The sequence below is a fragment of the Macrobrachium nipponense genome, chromosome 41 (genome assembly GCF_015104395.2).
Source record: "Macrobrachium nipponense isolate FS-2020 chromosome 41, ASM1510439v2, whole genome shotgun sequence".
NCBI lineage: Eukaryota > Metazoa > Arthropoda > Malacostraca > Decapoda > Palaemonidae > Macrobrachium > Macrobrachium nipponense.
Genome location: NC_061102.1, coordinates 3,172,880 through 3,180,379, shown reverse-complemented (window position 1 = coordinate 3,180,379; position 7,500 = coordinate 3,172,880).

Genomic DNA, 7,500 nt, shown 5'->3' with positions numbered 1-7,500 from the left:
ATATGAACGGAGGTGCAGTAAAAGGTTATGAAAGGGGTTGCAGCTGGGAGACGAAGGGACACTGCAAAGAACCTTCAGTAATGCCTACAGTGCACCCCGTGTTTATTTTACCTTTTGAGGAAGTTTCCATGGAAATTCAAAAGGCTTTTGAAGTTCCTCCAATATGAATGTTAATTTTTTTCATTCAAATAATAAACAAAATATGTTAAAACTTGAATTCAAATTCAGGAATAACAATAAATATATCAAAACTTAAATTAAAAGTCATAAATAACGAGAAATATCTGAAAACTTAAACTCAAATTAAAGAATTAAACAAATATCTTAAAACCCGGAATTCATCAAAATGGAATATAAAGCAATCTGAGATAAATGAACAGACTGGAGAAAAGGGAGAGGTAGAAGTAATGATATATATATATATATATATATATGTATATATATATATATATATATATATATATAGAGAGAGAGAGAGAGAGAGAGAGAGAGAGAGAGACGAGAGAGAGAGAGAGAGAGATGAAGACGCCATATAAGTTAAAACCTCTTCAAGTTTTCAACGCCCAATGATAAATTGCTTTTTGGCCAATAGTTGGCAGAGAGAGAGAGAGAGAGAGAGAGAATTGGATAAGTTAGTTGGGATCGTTTTCCTTCTCCCAATTTAGGAAACTAAATTGGAGAGAATTTGACCAAAATGAAAGGAACGCTCCCTAGGAACCAGCATGGGGCCAATATAATCCTTAAGATGCCTACCTTTCAATATCGTTTATAAACTGACTGACCACTCGTATATATATGTGATTGTCACTGGACTCACGAGAGTGGTCCATTCGAAATTTGGCTCCGATGAAATGATTGCAATGAGATCAATCAATTATTAAAAACGCACACACACACAACATACACAGATATATATATATATATATATATATATATAATATATATATATATATATATATATATATATAATATATATATATATATATATATATATATATCTATATATATATATATAGTCTGCTAATCATTAAGACTATTTGCCTCTCTCTCTCTCTCTCTCTCTCTCTCTCTCTCTCTCTCTCTCTCTCTCTCTCTCGGAAAATCTTGCAAAAAAAACAGTACTACCCCTCCTAAGAAAAATGGCGAGCATAGAATCAATACGAGAAATATTTCCAATTTTATTCCACTGTTTAGTGAGCTTCTAAACTCATGCTTAGGACGACCTGGGTGACCCACAGTTCCAGCATCTTGAAAGAAGAAGAAGAAGAAGATGCTGATGAAATGGAGGATATGGTATGACGCAATCACATGAAATACAGATAGATCCATTCCTCCACATTTCCCTAATTCTAATAATTTTCCAAGAGGAATGACTCGTCATCAAGTCAGGCGACACTTGAGAGAGAGAGAGAGAGAGAGAGAGAGAGAGAGAGAGGGTGTCACAATGCATCCTCAACAACAATATAATCTAGAGAGAGAGGGAGAGAGTAAGAGAGCGGGTGGGGGGTTATAATGAGTTCTCAACCATATAATTTTTAGAGAGAGAGAGAGAGAAAGGGTCACAATGAGTTCTCAACAACAACATAATCTAGAGAGAGACAGAGAAAGAGAGCGGTGGGTGAGTTACAATGAGTTCTCAACCATATAATTTAGAGAGAGAGAGAGAGAGAGCAACCTCATTGCCCTCATTCAATTCCTGTCATAAACCGGATACCAATCAAGGGTTGAAATTGGATTTCTTTCTTTGATGAGGAAGAAAACTGTCTGTGTCTCCAATCGACGTCTGATGTGATCTGAGCAAAGATTTATTTTTAAATTTCCGCAAGTGCCAACCCGGGTTCACTCTCGCGTCGGCTGGCGAAATTTATTTTTTTTTGTTTTTAAGATTTATTTAGACGATGCTGTTTCTCTGTTCTACTTGTTCTGATATGTTTACTTGAAATGCTTTATTTTGAAGCTTTCATCTTCACTGGATGAAAACATTTTGATATTTGTAGTTTAATTGTAAGATACCTGGCAGTATCCATGTAATCAAACGCAATATATTTATCTTCACAATTTTTTTACGAGTATAAATACAATGATCTATAGGCAATCAAACACAGCAACCTCACTAATCCAGGAGAATTAGATCCAAATTAGACGCAACCCGAAAGAAATGAGAGAAAGCAGAAATTTCTTGATACTTACTGACATATACTTATCTATTTGGTATCTAATGAATCTGTTTATATATATTCTTTCGTGTGGCATATCCATACGTTACATTTATTTCGTCATTTTGGCTAATTTATTGAATCCATAACTGATATTTATTCTATCATTTTGGCCTATTTATAGACAATAAATCCAAAATGTTCGCATACACGATTATTCCATATCTGATCAAATGTACTCAAGACCTTACAAGGCGCTTCTGTGCTAAATGATTTGCTGGTAACTTTGATTCAGGTGGTCTCACAGTATCTTTGAAGTAAAAATTCAACTCTTTCCTTTTATTACAGATTCAGCCCTAATACCCCTTGGGCACAGGATGTTGCACTTGCAGAAAAATAATAAAAAAAAAGATCCCTCGTACATCGCTAGATCACAGATAGCAGTGATCCTTGGTTAGGATGTAGAGTACAATTGTAGAGTACAACTGTACGTAGAGTACAATTTAAGCCAAAGTCCAGGCGCTGGGGATTACAAGATCATTCAGCGCTGAAAGGTTTAACAGGAAGAAAGCTTCACAGTTGCATAACGAGAAAACTTTTAAGATAGGGTGGAAAGTAAGGTGGAAGAAAGAGAATATGAACGGAGGTACAGTAAAAGGAATTAAAGGGGTTGCAGCTAGGGGCCTTAGGAAGGGACGTTGCAAAGACCCTTGAGTAATGCCTACAGTGCACCACGTGGGTGCACTGACGGCACTATCCCGCCCCCCACCCCTTTTGACAACCGTCGACTTCACGAGAGGGTTACATATCCCCCGGCCCCAATGCCCAAAATGTCCCAATGTGTCCCCTTCACAACCCACGCCCTAACAACCCCCCCAAACCCCACCCCCATCCCCTTTGACAGACGCCGACTTCACGAGAGGGTTACATAAATCTGGCAACCAGAAGAGGAGGACCTTTGAATCTATCATGCCCGAAGGGATGTGACGGGTGACTCCAAGCCAGAGAATATTGTCCTTTGCATATTGCAGAACTGGAGATCTGCACTTGCAAAGAGAGAGAGAGAAAAAAAAAAACTCTCGAGATTTGTGTCAATTATTGAAGAGCATCGGAGAAACGTTGGCATGTCCAGAATCTCCCAGTGGATGTTGGGAATCTTTCCCAGATTCTCTGTTGTTTGATTGGTTCCAGCATCAAAGATATTTATTTAGATGCGTGGATTCTGTTTTGTGGAATATTCATCATCTTACAAATACATTCATCGGTTATGGTTTTAGAGTATTCATGGAATACTGTGGGGATTACGTTGGATATGCATGTTAAATCGTACTTCTCTCTCTCTCTCTCTCTCTCTCTCTCTCTCTCTCTCTCTCTCTCTCTCTCTCTCTCTCTCTCTCGTAGATAAAGTAAGGAAGATGGTTAAAAGAATTTTTACACAACAGAAAACAGATATTTATTGCAAACGATGAGAAATCGCATGAAACCAAGGTAATCCATCCGGTGCCACAAGGTACGGTGTTAGCTGCAATACTGTTTGTTATTATGATTGAAGACATAGACAGTAATGTTAAGGGTTCGGTAGTGAGTAGTTTCGCTGATGACACAAGAATAAGTAGAGAAATTACTTGTGATGAAGATAGGAACGCTCTAAAGAGACCTTAACAAAGTATATGATTGGGCAGAGTAAATAGAATGGTATTTAACTCTGATAAATTTGAATCAATATTTATGGAGACAGAGAAGGAAAGCTATATGCATATAGGGGACCTAATAATGAGACAATCACAAATAAGGAAGCAGTTAAAGACCTTGGTGTGATGATGAATAGGAACATGTTATGCAATGATCAAATAGTAATTCTTTTGGCAAAATGTAAAGCAAAAATGGGAATGTTGTTACGGCACTTCAAAACAAGAAAGCTGAACACATGATTTATGCTTTATAAAACATATGTTCGTAGTCCACTTGAATATTGCAATATGATATGGTACCCACACTATCAAAAGGATATTGCACAAATAGAGCGTGTACAAAGGTCCTTTACAGCTAGAATAGAAGAAGTTAAGGACCTTGACTACTGGGAAAGACTACAATCCTTAAAATTATATAGTCTAGAAAGGAGAAGAGAACGCTACATGATAATTCAGGCATGGAAACAGATAGAAGGAATAACAGAAAATATCATGGAAACTAAAAATATCAGAAAGAGCAAGCAGAGGTAGATTAATAGTGCCCAAAACTATCCAGGAAAATAAGGAAAGCACACAGGACATTAATCCACTACCAGCATCATAATGCAGCGTCTATTCAATGCTTTGCCAGCTCATCTGAGGAATATATCAGGAGTGAGCGTAGATGTGTTTAAGAATAAGCTCGACAAATATCTAAACTGCTTCCAGACCATCCAAGATTGGAAGATGCAAAATATACCGGAAGATGTACTAACAACTCTCTGGTAGACATTAGAGGTGCCTCACACTGAGACCTGGGCAACCAAACGAACTGTAAGGTCTGTAAGGTAAGGTCTCTCTCTCTCTCTCTCTCTCTCTCTATCTCTCTCTCTCTCTCTCTCTCTCAGGACAAAGATTTGTTTAGGTGTATCCACTTCTCATTTGACAATTATATCGGTTATGATTTTCGATCTATAAGACTTGTAATGCATTACCATGCGAATTATGCTGGTTATGCGTGTTGGACTGACCCTGGATTTCTCTCTCTCTCTCTCTCTCCTCTCTCTCTCTCTCTCTCTCTCATCAGATCACTCAAAATATTATACATCTAGGAAGAGCATATATCAAATCTGATACACAATCTGAAAGGATAAATAGCTGAAGGTTGCTAGAAGACACGAGTTTCCAGGAGGCAAAAATATGAAATGAGGATAATCCAGCTCTGGAAGCGTTTTCCTTGAAGTCATGGAAGTGGGGATTTAGCTAAAATATAAATTAATCTTTTTGAATTACTGTAACAGTTGCACATCTCAATGGTAAATAACTACAGTAAATTTATAATAATAATAACAATAATACTAGTAGTAATAATATAATAATAATAATAATAATAATAATAATAATAATAATATGTTTTTTATTAAAAGTTATTGCTGCCTCAGCTGCATTATTTTATACAGGTTCTTCTCTATTTTTCTAATTATTGCTTTCTCATTGTTGCTTAAACTGGTGAGCAACGCACCGAAGGTTGACATATCTCAATTAGGTAGAACGATTGGATTTTATTCTTTTCCGGACGTTTCGTCTGAATAGACGAAACGTCCGGAAAGGAATAGAAAGATAGAAAAGAAATAGAATTTACATCAATTCTATCTGTAATAAACTCTACGGGATATACCCGAAAATTTGACTACCCCGACTGAAATTTTTACCAATAATAAATCCAATCGTTCTACCTAATTGAGATATGTCAACCTTCGGTGCGTTGCTCACCAGTTTAAGCAACAATGAGAAAGCAATAATTAGAAAAATAGAGAAGAACCTGTATAAAATTAATGCAGCTGAGGCAGCAATTACTTTTAATAAAACATGTTTAAAAGAGGGTTTTACTTCCAGCATACAATAATAATAATAATAATATATTGGAAGGAGACCCTCTTTCAAACAAGTCTTATTGAAAGATATTGCTGCATCAGCTGCATTCAACTTGTAAATAGTCTCTCTATTTTTCTAAAAAAAAAAAAAAATAGAGAAGACTATTTACAAGTTGAATACAGCTGATGCAGCAATATCTTTCAATAATAATAATAATAATAATAATAATAATAATAATAATAATAATAATAATAATAATAATAATAATAATTAACCAGCAAAAACCTTTCAACTCCCAATTTCCTCATACTCGTACTTCTGGATACCAGGAAGTGGTTCATGGAACGTGCATGGATTCCAGTTCTGCCTGGAAAGCTTAAGGCTTCTTCATAGATGCCAAACCAGATTCAGTATTATTATTTTTTTATTATAATTATATTCATTTTAGTATATTCATTTGTATTTTTATTTTTATTTTCATTATTTTTATAGAAGTGAACTTATCCAAAAGTGTGAATTACTCGAGAGGTCAAGTATTAAATGGCTTAATATGAAATAATTATATATATATATATATATATATATATATATATATATATATATATATATAGATATATATGCATATATAATATACATATATATACAACATAATTCACTATAGATCAAAACAATACATTTAACACAACTGGAACACATTGGGTATAGTTCCAGATCTTATTGTCCCCTTGAATATTTCATCTCTCTCTCTCTCTCTCTCTCTCTCTCTCTCTCTCTCTCTCTCTCTCTCTCTCGTCTCTCTCTCTCTCTCTCTCTCTCAAGAGGAAGTCCATTTCCATTCTCTGCTCAAATCCAGAATCCAGGATGTCTCAGCGGAGTGTCTCAGCCGCCAATAACATCTGGACAGGAGTGGATGCTGGTCAACTTTTGAACTTGCTAAGGTATAATACCCCCCCCCCCACCCAACCGCCCTACCCCCACAGGAATTAGTATATTCCACTATTTTTCCACTAGCCTTTAAAAGTCAGTGGAATTCGTTCTCAGTCATTTTTTCTCTTTAAACGTGTCTACATTTTGAGACTATCATATTCACTTCAATGTCATGTGTGTGTGTATTTCTGCATAATGTATGTATGTATATGTATGTATGTTGTATGTATGTACGTATGTATGTATGTATGTATGTATGTATGTATGTATGTATATATATATATATATATATATATATATATATATATATATATATATATATATATATATAGTTTTTAGTTTTTTTTTCTTTAAACGTGTCGACATTTTGAATTTCCAAATTCATTCATTTTAATTAAATGTCATGTGTATGTGCGTGTGTCTGTTGATTAAGAACTTTTCGGAGTTTTTAAATAAAAAAAATTGATAAACAAGTAAATCAGACACTTGCAAAGCCTTTAAAGGGAAATAGAATTCATTTTCAGCAATTTTTTCTAAACGTGTCTATATTTTGAGATTATCAAAATTCATTTTAAATATCACGTGTGTGTACTTCTACATAATGTGATGTATGTATGTATGTATGTATGTATGTTTGTATGTATATATATATATATATATATATATATATATATATATATATATATATATATAGTATATATATATATATATATATATATATATATATATATATATATATATATATATATATATATATATATATATATATATACATATACATATATATGTTGACTGAGAACTTTTGGAGTTTTTAAATTTAAAAAAAATTATAAACAAGAAAATCTGACACTTGCAAACTTAAGACGTTTGAT